We start from the raw sequence: 13,140 nt of genomic DNA, 5'->3' as shown, positions 1-13,140 counted from the left end.
GAAGCCAAAATGTTTCCCAGGAACATAATCCTTTGGAGGCTTTAGGAGCCTGGGGGAGGAGAGATTTATTATTTTGTGTTGGGCATGGGGCTGTCCAAAAACAAAGATTCTGGTCTTTTGTTACGTTCCTTACAAACCTACCTTTCAGAGAAATGCTCAAAATCACCGACGACTGGTTTTACCCTGATTTGCTCAAGTGCCTGAAAAATCTCCAGTATTTTTCTCTTCAGTGGCTAAAATATTGAAACCTTGATTCCAGCTAGATCTCTCAGACACTGGTGTAACGCAAATGATAAATTGTACTGATGAAGACAACATGCAGGCTAACATCGAACCAAGGCAGACATGGTCACGCTTGTACCAACATCTCCAATGATGTCAGTGTCTTCCATCTTCCTAGAAGACATTGAACTTTAAACAATCCTCTTTCTAAGAGGACTGAGGGTAACTAGCTCTGCCCTTCAGACACAGCATGGAATTGAAAGAATATGGCTATAAGTGATGACATAGCTGGAAAAGCCAATTTGTTCCAGTTTGCTAATGGCATATATTTTGTGGCGAGACGCTTCAATTTTCCCTTCATAAAGAAAATGCAGTATTTATTCACTCTATGCCTTAGCTCTACAACAGACATTTCACTTCCGTCTTACAGAATATATCTCCCCATCAAACAAGCTGACTCAAAAAGCAAACAATTCATAGGATCTGTGCCCAGTATCTCAAGCATACGAGACCCTGATATTAATAATGAATCTGTGAACATGGGCACAGTAAGATATTTATGATAGAATATGACTAATCTGTCAGTTTTCCCTAGCTCAAATGCAGCAATAAGAACTAAGATGTCGTTCTGCATATGATTTTTTTTTTTTAATTACTCACCAGGTAGCCCTCTGGAAGCTCTTCCACTGCAGGTAAGCATCTTTTATTCAGAAATCTGGGCTCAGGCTGGGTTTCCAGTACTTTCTGAAAGCAGCCAGGTTGAAATTTCCATGCTTTCTTTTCAGTCAAAATGTTGTGCTCAATTTTGATAACATTTGAAAGAAAACACAAGACACAATTAATTCTCACTCACATTTCCTGAGGTGTCAGAAGACAGCTGAGTTCAGGTCACTTTAACTGTGAATGAAGGATTTTTTTTTTTTTTTTTTTTTTACTATTACTCAGATCTACCTTTCCCTCTCCTTCAAAGGCTATAAGCTTTCACAAGATACATTCAGAAAGCCAGTTTATTCTTAGTGTATACATATGGATTATTCTAGTGTTAAGGGGCATGGATGTCCTTCCCTACAGTCCAGACCTGGAGCCTCTCTCCCCAGGAGACAACAGAAGCAGTGGTTTGGTTAGCAGCTAGGGTACCTGCAGACACGAAGCACGGGGAAGGGCACAGGACAGTCCCAGGGGCCACACCAAGATACAAGATGGTGAAGCAGAGCTCAGCAGAAGCACACAAGCTTCGCAGCACACAAGAGCCACGCGGGGGATTTAAACTGAGCTGCCAGCTATGCCAGATTTAAGGGCACTTCCTACCTCCAAGGCCCCAGTCTGATAAACAGACAGGAGCATCACTGCCTCCCATCCTCGCCCTGTCATTTCCAATTTGAGCAGGAGCTTTCTGGGATACTGGTCAACCCTCTCCTCATACCTAACACTGCAGATCAGCTTGGCCTATAACTGCTGATACAATGCGAGCAGTAAAGTAACAGCAAAGGAAATTTAACCTAATATGAAATGAATTAGTTACATAAAGAGATAACCAGGGTGCCCAGAATTTTGGGGAGCAGACTGAAGCTGATTCACTGGTTTAGTAAGAAGTGCTTGTTCACCACAGCCAATGCCCTGTAGTCTGAAAGAGCAGAACCACAAAGCATGAACTCACTTGATTACAGTTTGTAATCACTGGGTGCTCACTGGAGCCTGCTCTGCTCCTCTCCACGTAAGGTTTCCACCTCCTGTGAATCTGCAGGTGGTTTTATAGGAGAACTGTTTAAAGGGTTTGATCCAAAAGCTGAATCTTCACAGTTTTAAGGTTGCAGGGTTTCAGAAAACCATCACTCTGTCGCAAGCACAACTGCTGCTTTGGGTTTTCACAGACAGTGGGACTCTCCTACCTTCTCCCAAAACTTGGCAGCATATCCTACCATTTAAGAATGGTGGCTTGGGCTCCTCACCACAGAAAAGAGCAATATGGCACAGCAAAACCACTAGCAGTCAGGTACGGAGTGCAATGTAAACAGGACAGCAACATGCACAGGTGCTACTCCACTCATCCTGGGATGAGACGGCACAAGCAAAGACTGACCCAGAAAATGTCTGAATTGTCACAAAGTTGGTCTGCAGGAGCACTAAGGCAGAGAGAGACCAGAAGTTTTTAGTGGGATGTCAGCAGTCTACACAGACCCTGAGGTGGGAAGGAGTTGTAAAGGACAAGGAGATAACCTGGGGCATTGACATCATAGGGAAACAGGCCTCTCTTTATCTCATGAGAGATAAGGCAATACAGTGATTTTTTTATTATTTTTTTTAAAGCCCACAGGAGATTTCTCACATATAGCCTCTCCTACAGACAAAGCCCTCCAGACAGATAATCAGCACCTGAGGATCAGCTACAGGTCTGACCCTGATCAAAAGTGGGTCAAGCTGATCACACGTTTTGCAAGACAGTGCCTTGCCACGTGTGGCTGCTGGAATACCTGTTGCATTGGCACAGAGCATCTGTGATAGCACTTATCACAAAGGCTATGAGAGCTGGCTTTCAATTACATCATTGCCTCATAATTCCTCATTAAATGAATCCTCCTCTTCTCAGTATTCTTCAGATGCAAGTGAGAGGGTGGTGTCAGACTGAGAAGTCCCATATTTTCTGGGCCATAGCTCCAGGAATGTCAAGTGGCTCCAGAAGAGGCCACAACTCTAATACTGTTTCCCAGCTGCTAACTCAGAGATGACTCTTCTCCTCTAGTTTTTTTGTTGTTGTTTTTTTTTTTTGGGGGGGGGGATATCTGTTTTGTTCTTCAAAGCAGGAACTTGACAGCAGAGTTTGCAACCAGGCAGTGGTGCTGACACTTCTGGGTACACATTTCTAGATAAATGCTCCAGGAATTTTTAGGCTGAAAAGTATTAAAAACAAACTGTCATGCCTCCAGATCTTCCCCTCCCTAGAGGGCCCCACAGTAAAGGGACTCACTTTCCACTGTCTGTGAAACAGAACAACATAAACCTTCTGCCCTACGTCCCTTTCATCCCATTCTGAGAAAGTTCGCTGTCCACGGATCATAGGTAAACTCAACTAACCTGGCACATCTTTCCAGACATAGCACAAGTCTTGTATCCACCAACACTTTGAGGAAGCTGCTCTGGGGAGGGGGTGGTGCGGGGGGGAAGACAGAAAAAAGAAGAATCAATGTAATACAGGGGCTCCCACGTGCTCCAGTGCTGGGGAAGAGACAGAGTCAGAGGGTGATTTTGTTCAACTGGCAACAACTGATGAGGCAAGAACCATGGAAAGGCAGGTTGGGAACGATCCGCAGGGATATTAATCTTCTGCAGAAAGATAAGATTATCTACCTGAACACAGCAAGACTGAAGGAGAGAATCAGTCAGCCCTAAAGTCTTCTCATTCCCATCAAGGTAGTCAGCGTGAATTACCCCTTCTCCCCGCATGGTAGGAGAAAGTGCTCTAATCTTCGATGAGGTAATTTCACAACATCACTTTGGGATAAAAACCTCCTCGGCCATACCTTGGACTTCATTTCGCCCAGCCATCTGCCTTTCCAACCAGGAGCATTTGCCTAAGGCAATGTGGTGACTTAAAGCTTTTCCAGAAAAAGGTATGAAGTGTTAAATCCCTGAAAAAAACAGGTTTAATACGACTTAATACTAAGTCCGCTCTAATCATAATTACCTTCTCCAGAACAGACTAATGCAAATTCTAATCACAGCCTTCTGCCTTTCTGTTAATTAACTGCTGCAGACAAGTTATGCCTTTAAGAACCACATGGCACTCAGGCAAGCACTTATGGAAGTTGCAGGGAAGAGTGAAGATGAACATCATGGAGCCCTTTGAAACAGCTTGTTTTCCAGTATGGGTTTTACAGATCTTCCTCATATTCTGCTTGTGTTTTATGGATGCCCTCATATACTGATGCCTGAAAAACTGCTGGTCTGAAAATCTGACTCATTTCCTTCTACTGATTTTTAATATTTATGAATCATTGATCATTACAACACCTAAGCAGCAGCACTCACTTCCATTCACTTTCTAATCTTCATTCTCCCAACCTTTGACTTCTCTCACTTAAAGGAGTTAACCTATCATTGTGGTTTAGGTCATTTACCTAAATGTTGGGAGTTAAACAGCTCCAAATCCAAAAGCTTTTCAAATTTTCTAAAAATGTATGGATCTGAAATCCCTGGCTTTCAACAAGGGAATTCTTCCATTTGCTCCCTTATTCTGTGAACAATCATTCTTCCAACAAACACTTCCCAGGCCAATTCACCCAACCTTTCACCAGCGTGAGCCTACAACAGTGTCACGTGCTGTGCTCAGAGCAGCCACCGAGAAACATCTGGAAGTCTTGGTGCAATAACTCAGCTACTGGGAAGGGGACCGCATCCCCATGAAGGTGGTTTAGCAGTCAGTTAACTCTCCGTGTTACTGAATAGTTGTTGAATAATAAAGCATTTGATTCATGAGCAGTTAATAAGCAACAAAGGAAAAAGGGGAATTTAAATTACTCAATTATTGAAAACACTTACAAATATGTTTTTCCAATAAAAAGTACAAGAACCAATCAGGCAAATTACCCGCTCGGTGTGATTCAGCCATCTGTAGTATCAATAGCCTTTAAGCACGCTTATTTTGAAAAGCCAGAGATGCTGGGTAAATCTACTGAAGCACATCTAGCCAACAGACCATTCACTGTTTGTATATTTGCTTTGGACTGTTTAAAGAAATAAAATTAGCCCTTTCATCTGAGACAGGTAATATTTTTCTTTTCATAAAAGCTAAATAAAATCATGACTGACATAAGTTACGTGCCGCTCTGAGCAAACAAGGTATAGTTTTTCCTAACAACTTCTTTGCAAGCTTTTTATGAAAGGTTAGTTAAGACGCTGCTGGGGCAAGGGCGAAACCACGCTCTGATTTATTTTCACCAGTGAATATGATACCACAAATTTAATATCAGCTATATTTCAAACAAACAGAACTGTTGTCTGACTGGGAACCAAAGTCCTGAACCAGCTCTCTGCTCCAACTACTCTGGAGTTAGTGGGTACAGAAGTGCCAATTACAGCTTGCTTTTTCCCCAACCCCCCCTTCCTTATCTGCTCAGCGTTGGCCAAGTCACTTCAAGTTAAATTTGCAGGAAGCAACAGAGCTCTGGTTCTGCATCAGTTGGCAAAAATTCCCCATGTTACTACAGCAAACAGGATTTAGCCCAGAAACAAAAATCAACCAGGGGCAGGGAAAGCCAAGTAGAAAACTTGACAAACTGATCTACACACTGCCTGGAAATACAATGCAGCTTAGAGAGGACAAGGAAATACCGCATTTCCATTAGCACAACCTGAGTCTTACAAACGCTGTTCTGCTTGGGCTCGCGCACCAATCCTGCTCTCCTGGCAGGTTGGTCGAATGACTACCCACCCGGAGGGTAAAGCAGAAGGGTCAGGCACTCACATCCCTCCTGCAAGATTTGGCAGCCCTGCTCACAGTTGCTGGTGCGAAGATGACAGCCAGGCAGGTGGGCAGTACTGGTGCACCCGAGCAAGGGGAGCAGGGCAAGCCGGGGGTGGCACCCAGGTGCAGCCAACAGATCTCCAGACAAGTGTGTTAGTGGCAAGCAGGTCTGAGGTCAAGATGGGAAGCCAAGTCAGCAAGCTGGGATCAGCAAGGGACAACACCAGGCACAGCACCCCCGCTGCAGGGGGAGGCTCACAGCTGTTTTCACAGCTGTCTGAGCCGAGGTTACACAGCTGCACAGCACCAATCCTGGCCATCAGCCCCAAAGCCCTGGCAAGGGGAGGGAGGCTGAGAAGCAACTTGGTGCTGGTGGTTCTGGCACCAAAGCTGCCATTGCTGTGACCTGCAGAGAGCTCAAAGTACTGGGTGCAAAATGCTTAACCTGAATACGAAAGACAAAGCATCCAAAAAGAGGAGAACCGTGTCTGAGAGCCATAGGCAACCTCAGCCACCAGCAATGAAAACAGCCACTCTTAGCATTCAGATTAACATGAGATCCAAAACCAGGGCTTACTTCTGACCGGGTCCCAATGCTTCTCCATCCCTTAAGCAGAAAGCGTAGCAGAAGCGGACCCCACTCATTAAGGAACCACCCTGCTAGCACTATTTCTACTACATTATCATTTCTATTTTAAAAACTCAATAATTATCCAGTTCTTCCACATCATAGGCAAACACAAAGCAAAATAGTCAAATGCATAAATAAGCCTGCTGATAAGAGAAGTGACTGAGCGTTGTTAACCTCAGCCTGCTGGCCCAATTAGTAAACAGCAGCATATTTTGCATTCAAAGTGAGGCAGAACAAGCTAACAAAGGAGAAAGCTTTGTACTTGCTAATGATATGAGTAAGCACAGCTCAGAAAGCGATTCAGCAGACTTTGATCCACTTAGAAAGGAGAAGAGCTCTTTAGGCACATCTAACAACACGGCCTTACCGCGAGCGTGCGCCAGTAACCAGCCTCTGCCGTATTCATATTCATTTAGGAAGTTTATCTGACGTTAGATTTGTTGAATATAAGAAGCAGAAAGACTGTGTTCTATATATTTTACACGCCTTAAAAATAGCGAGGCCAAGGGAAATCAAGAGCTGACTCTAAAGGTCCAAATAATCACAGAAGACATCACGTCTGCCTGTTACAGCAGGGTTTTTGTAGCCATTTCACCTCCTTGCTGTAAACGATCAGCCTTTCTGAAACAGTGGATGTGGCCGGATTTTTCGTTCCTAGCTGATCTGTTGTGTTCCATCAGTGTTTCAAAGTGAAATGAGCTTGGAGGACCATCTCAGTCTGCAGACTCTAGACACCCCCATCCGCTGAAATCCAGGCGTTCTCACAGCAAAACAGACTACGGCGGGCAGATTCTGGTCTAGACACTGACACCGACCACTGGTCAGCATTAACAAAGAAAATTAAATCACAGTTACTTTCTGCTGTAACAATGAAAACCAGCAAGCAATGCAAACACATCAGTTCACAGTAGGGACTTTAAACACACCAGCAACTGTAAAATATTCAGCCTCAGAGCTGTAAAACATGTAATTTCCAAGACTGGCAAAAGCCGCTCATCTCACCATGTTCTCATGACAGACGTCTTTCCCCCTCGGTTTCTTTTATCTTATTAGATTTTAGCTCCCATTATAGTTAAGACAATTTTGCAACGGGGCAAAATTAATTAGTTTGCATCAAAGAAAGCCTCCTTGAAACATAACACTAATGAGTTTCATCTGCCTGATTAGAGGGCTTTGCTTTTAGTAACACTTGGTGCAAATTTTTGTTTCGGAGAAATACAACATTATAAGAATATTCAAGGCTAAAAGCATTAGCTAAACAGTAACCAGAATAATGGATAAAGCATTAGGGTGGTAAACTGTGAGCAGAAGTATAACTGAATATTGACAAGAGGATGCAAGCGTAGACCAGAATAGGTTAATGAAGATTTAACAAAGATGTGTTTGTGCAAGCAGAGCTTGGTACAAGTCAGAACAGTATATTTAGTGAACTAATGCTACACCTCCCATCTATTCACAGTGCTTTTAGGAATTACATGGAAAAGACCTAGGAATGGGAAAAGAGAGTACTCGTTTTTAGAAAGAAAAGATGGAAAAAAAGTTTGTTCTGGATGAGTCCAACTAATTTTTTATATCTGGCAAACTACCTGGACAAAATATTTGCTTATATTTAAATCTCTTTTTAGTCAAGAACAAATTGTGTTTAATCAACTTTGGTTTTGATGGATGGGAGAATTGCTCCAGAGGACAAAGGGGATTAAATAGATTTGGTATTTCTTGCTTTTATAAAGCTTTTTCACCCCACCCACTTTCTCTTACCCTATTAGTACAAACAATTAAGAAAATATGGTCTAGAATTAATTTCCTGATAGGCAGGTGCAAATTCACCTGAAAAAATCACATGGTAAAAGTAGTTATCAGAGATTTGCTGGTAAATTGGGCGTAGCACACCATTAATGACATCTGCATAGACACATGCTGTGTCATTTGCAAATGACAAACAAACACATGACATAAGCGCATGTAGTAGAATATAAGGGAACTGTCTTTCCTGTGATTAAATCTCCCTCCATAAACCTCTCCAGCACACACACGAGAGTGGAGATGAAGGCACGGTGTTAGGAGAGAGGGCAGGCCTAAGCTGCTGCCTGGAACAGCTCCATTTGAGAGGAGGGAGAAAGCCCACGTTTGGACAAGGATGTGCTTTTACGCAACACTCTCTATCTGTGGCCAGAGAAAGAAATCACTTGAAATTTGTGACTATGGTCTGAAAAACACACAGGCAGACAGTTGAGCAGTACAACTGAACAGGCAGTCACTTCTGGCTGGCAGAAAACACTTAATCCAGCTCTGCTGCCGAATCGCATCACAAGGCACCAAGGGGTTGTGCAGCTTAAGGCGGTTAAATACAAAAAGCCCCTGGATAAGCTGAGAATTCAAACCTCTTTTATCTCTTTCCTCTGTTTTGATAAGGTTTCAACAAGAACATTAAGACTTTTTGTCAAAATTATCTTGACCTGCAGTAAGTAACACTGAAACCTTGACATTTTTATCCTTTTGCCAACCTCAACCAGGAATTTAAATAGAAGCTCCACTCTTTTCAAACACCCATGTGTCTTCTTCCTCTGATGCCATGCACATACTGCACCTGTGCATAATATTTCTCCTGCTGGCCTTCTGCAACAGGTCAACAAAAACAACAAAGATGACTGCACCTGTTATTCGTAAGCTTTTTGTTATTTCTTGGAAGAAGCAAAAGGGCCCAGAGCATATGTGGGAAGGGAAAAGCTTTGCTTAATTTAATTAAGTTTACTTCCTTCAAGTCCAAGTAAACTCAGGGATCAGCAGAATGACTGGTTAATTAAATCATGGCAGCAGTTCCTTTACCCTCTAAGGGCAACCACATCATGCTGTGTCACGTTCAGTGGGTTCTTCCAAAAAAAGCATGCTCAGCCTTTGCATTCTGGACCAAAAATAACTCTACTACACAGGGGGTACTGCAGTATTAAGAGCTCTTCTATGGCAAAAGACGACAGCTGTGGAGTAGCGGTGTGATTATTTTTAACACATCCGTCTTGAGGGCTGGCTCCAGATCCACTGGTGAAGATGAGCAATAACGTTGCAATAAAAGATCTGATTCTGATCATTAAGTTCACCGCTGAGAGCATTGGTCAAGAGGGACGTGAGCAGGGTGGGCTCCAATAGGCACTTGCCCAGATCCTGCCCTTACCCACCTGCTCTGGCATCCAGAAAGGCCGGAGAAGCAGGAAGGCTGCAAGTTTGCCTCTAAGTGGTACACCTGGCTGCTCTTGCTGGGTTTGTCTCTTGTACCCATAAACACACGCACTGTGCAGGAATGGGCCTGAGCAACAACTCCCTGCCAGTGTCTTCTGCATCTATCTCCCACCTCCTTTTAGGAGTTGGCAAAACCTCTCCAAGAGGAGGAAAAGGACAAATCTTCCTTTCATTCAGGTTTGGGACTTTCCCATGTGAACAGCTCAGATTGCACGGTGCCAATAATATGTTCAGGTCCCTCGAAGACTCTCCTTGGACCTACATCATTTGCCAGCTCATAGACAATTTCCCATGTTTCTTTTTATCCCCTCATAAATGTCTTCCATCTAAAGAGCTCACAAAGCTGGAGTTCTTCCTTGCTCTTCCATGTTTTCACCATTCATTTTTCCCTTTCCCATTACTCCAGCCTTCTCCTTCCATTCAGCCGTTCCGGTGGCCTCATCCCAAATGACAAAATGGAGTTATTTCACAGTTTTGTTTACTCCCATCTAAGCTGAAGTGTTTCTCCTTCCTTTCTACTCTCTTTAACTCATGAAATCAAAATCTTTGCTAATCAGGCTAGCATAAACTCAGAATGTCTTCCCATGGTTCCTGCGCCCAGCCTTCCTCCCTGACTAATGAGGAAACTCTCTGATGTTGAATAAAAGAGTTTGTGCATTACAGGGAATTTTTAATGGAAAATAAAACCTTCTGATATCACCAGCTAATTACAATTTGCCGCACTAAAATACAACACTGTAGCTATATTGCAGGGCAGGATAAAAGCATGCACGTATTTTTCTGTGTGTTTCAATATCCTCCTATTGACAGAAGATAGGATGACTGGTCTACAACTGGAGGCCAGGAAATGATTTCTGTGATTTCATTAGAGTAATTGACAAAAGTGTTTCCTGTCTATGTAAGGTTAACAGATGGCTTGTTAAAGTTACAACTTCTTTAAACAGAGCTGTCACAAAAAATGATGTGCATGACAACAAAAACAATATTGACACAAGCTCATTGCAAAATTAAAATGGAGTTTGCATAACCTAAAGCACAGAATAACTAACTGCCACCATTGCAGCACAAAATATCAAGGTGCATTTGCTTTTCTAAGGTTTCCTTGGAAATTGAATGAAGGGACATAAATTGGAGAGGTGTCAACAACATGGGACTTCGGTTATTACAGGCACAGACATGCAGTTGGTCACCATGCCTACTCCGCATGTATGAGGTAACTACCACGGATGTATGAGCATATTACAGTGAGGCTTGGATTTTAAACAGAATATATTACACAGAATTTTTAATTTTGGGTAAATATGTTTTTGTATAAAAATGCTGAAGTCAAATTCAAGATTGTAGATTTGTACTCATACTGACTGCTATTGCAGACTGAGCAGGATTTTGTTTTCCTCCAGTAAAAACAGGCGGGCATCAAGCAGGCCCCTTGCCCTCAATACCTAACTAATTATCAAAAGCAGGATTACACTGCAGCCTGCTGTGCTCATCTCAGACCAATGTGCAACAACCAGCATCAACCCCGTAGGACTCTGCTTTCACATCCCACCTCTGGCAGGTTCACAACTCGTACAAGGCAAGGGCATGCCACACCTGAAACTGCCTCACCTCCATTGTGAAACAGCTCCCTCATGCTTCAGCCTGCCAGCAAAAATGGGGTGGGTGCGTGAATAATAATTAAAAAAATAATACAATTAACTCAAGCAATACTAGTATGCCCGCCTGCTGTGGTTTTTAAGACCTCACCTTCACCTTAAACTTGTCTCATTTCCATGAGACCAGGAAAAACTACAAAGGACATTCAGCTTTCAAAATAAAAACTTTTTTGATAGGTGACCACACATTAGCTATTCCACCTGGACAGATCTAGAATGCTAACATTGTTACTGATATTTAATACTTTTCTCCTCCAACATCACACTTACTCACTATTTATCCTCTTTGTCATAATTCTTCCATTTTTTTCCTGTTTTCTTTCATTCTCCAGTATCCCTTCTCCATCTCTTTTCTTTCTCTAGTGTTACTGCCTTACTTCTCTTCACAGCATCCCACCACCGTTACCTTTTCAAGCATTCTTTTTTGCATTAGTCTTTGTATAAAATTCAGCTTTCAAACTTTTCTGAGACAACATTAAGACATGCAGCTAACTCCCAAAGACCTGAACTGGAAGAAAGAAAGAAACCGCAACTCCAGTGGGTTTTCCCTGTGTTTGTTCATCTTCTTCACAATAACTCAGAAGCAACCCTTTTGTCTTACCAAGCTTAGATGTCAGCTCCTTGCATTATAAAACCATTTTTTTTGGAAAAGGGGTAAATAATTGAATCAGGGAGGAAAATAAAAGGAGGAATAGGAGCAACATTTCCCATTGCAAAATCTGTGTTCATAGCTATTGGAAATAACCTGGTTTATTTTACCAACTTTGTGATGTCAGGTTCACTTAACACACGCCTTGTCGGCTCCGACTGAGGGGCACACTAACTGCATGACTGATGCACACGGGGAGCAAACACACAGCTGCTCGCGCTTTTGTTTGTCTTCCCATGAAGGATTTTTGAGAAATCGTGTAATATTACAGCAGACTTGTCCTTGCCCCAGGTGTAGCAGGTTCTTCCTTTCTCATTGAGTTTGGCAGAGCACATGAATTTCATCATCATCCAGAACAAAAAAATAAGTAAAAAGCAAGCATTAAAAAGGAAAAAAATGGATAACATTTAATCTTGAGGGAATAATAAAGGACATGTCAAGGAACTGCCATGACCAAGAAATTGTGCTCTAGAAACAAAAGCAAATTCTTGAGTGAAAAAGAGAACAGAGATACTGCTGCTTTTAAGTCTCAGGAACAGCCAAAATAAGGTTTGTGGGGAAGAGCAGATTTTCAAAACCAACAAACAAAACCACAGTAACATATCCATACCTTTTCATACCAGTGTAATAACTGTAAAGGTGGTTAACTTATAAATAAAGATTGGGGGTTTGGGTTTTTGGTTTTTTTCCATGCAGCTGAGTTACAGCGAAAGGTAGTTACAACAGGTCAATCCTAACAACACATAATCTCACCGAAAAAGGAATCACCATAGCAGTTACAAGAAAATATGAACTAAAAAAGTAATGTCAGAAAATTAAGAAAGCAGAGTGACCTGAATATGGAAAAGCATAGAAAAGAACTTCCCAAAGTATTAGGTTTCCTGGTTTAGTCCACCAGAAAGGACAGGTTTGTGACATGAATATTAGGCAAGCATTAGGATATCAACAGCAGCAACAATCTCCTCGCACTATCAAGGGAGCAGATGAAGCATTCCAGTATCATTGGTTTTTTTCCCCCCACATATCAAATTTCTTTGGGTTTATGGTGCTTTGTCCCACCAGGGAAAAGTTACTATGCAGGAAAAAGATGTCAAATGTACATAAAATGTGAGTCAAGAATGTTAGAAACCTATCTTTGAACGTCTATTAAGCCTAATTTAAGGCCTTCCAGTCTGATTTCTACCTTTATATTCTAAGTGTTCTCATGCCACAGTTCACACCCAGCTCTGTCCAAGCAGGACCACATTCCTGTTACTTTAGTTCAATGCTTCCAATACCCACTTCTTGT

This window comes from Accipiter gentilis, chromosome 17 (assembly GCF_929443795.1).
Source record: "Accipiter gentilis chromosome 17, bAccGen1.1, whole genome shotgun sequence".
NCBI classification, from domain to species: Eukaryota; Metazoa; Chordata; class Aves; order Accipitriformes; family Accipitridae; genus Astur; species Astur gentilis.
This window is presented reverse-complemented; position numbering follows the sequence as displayed.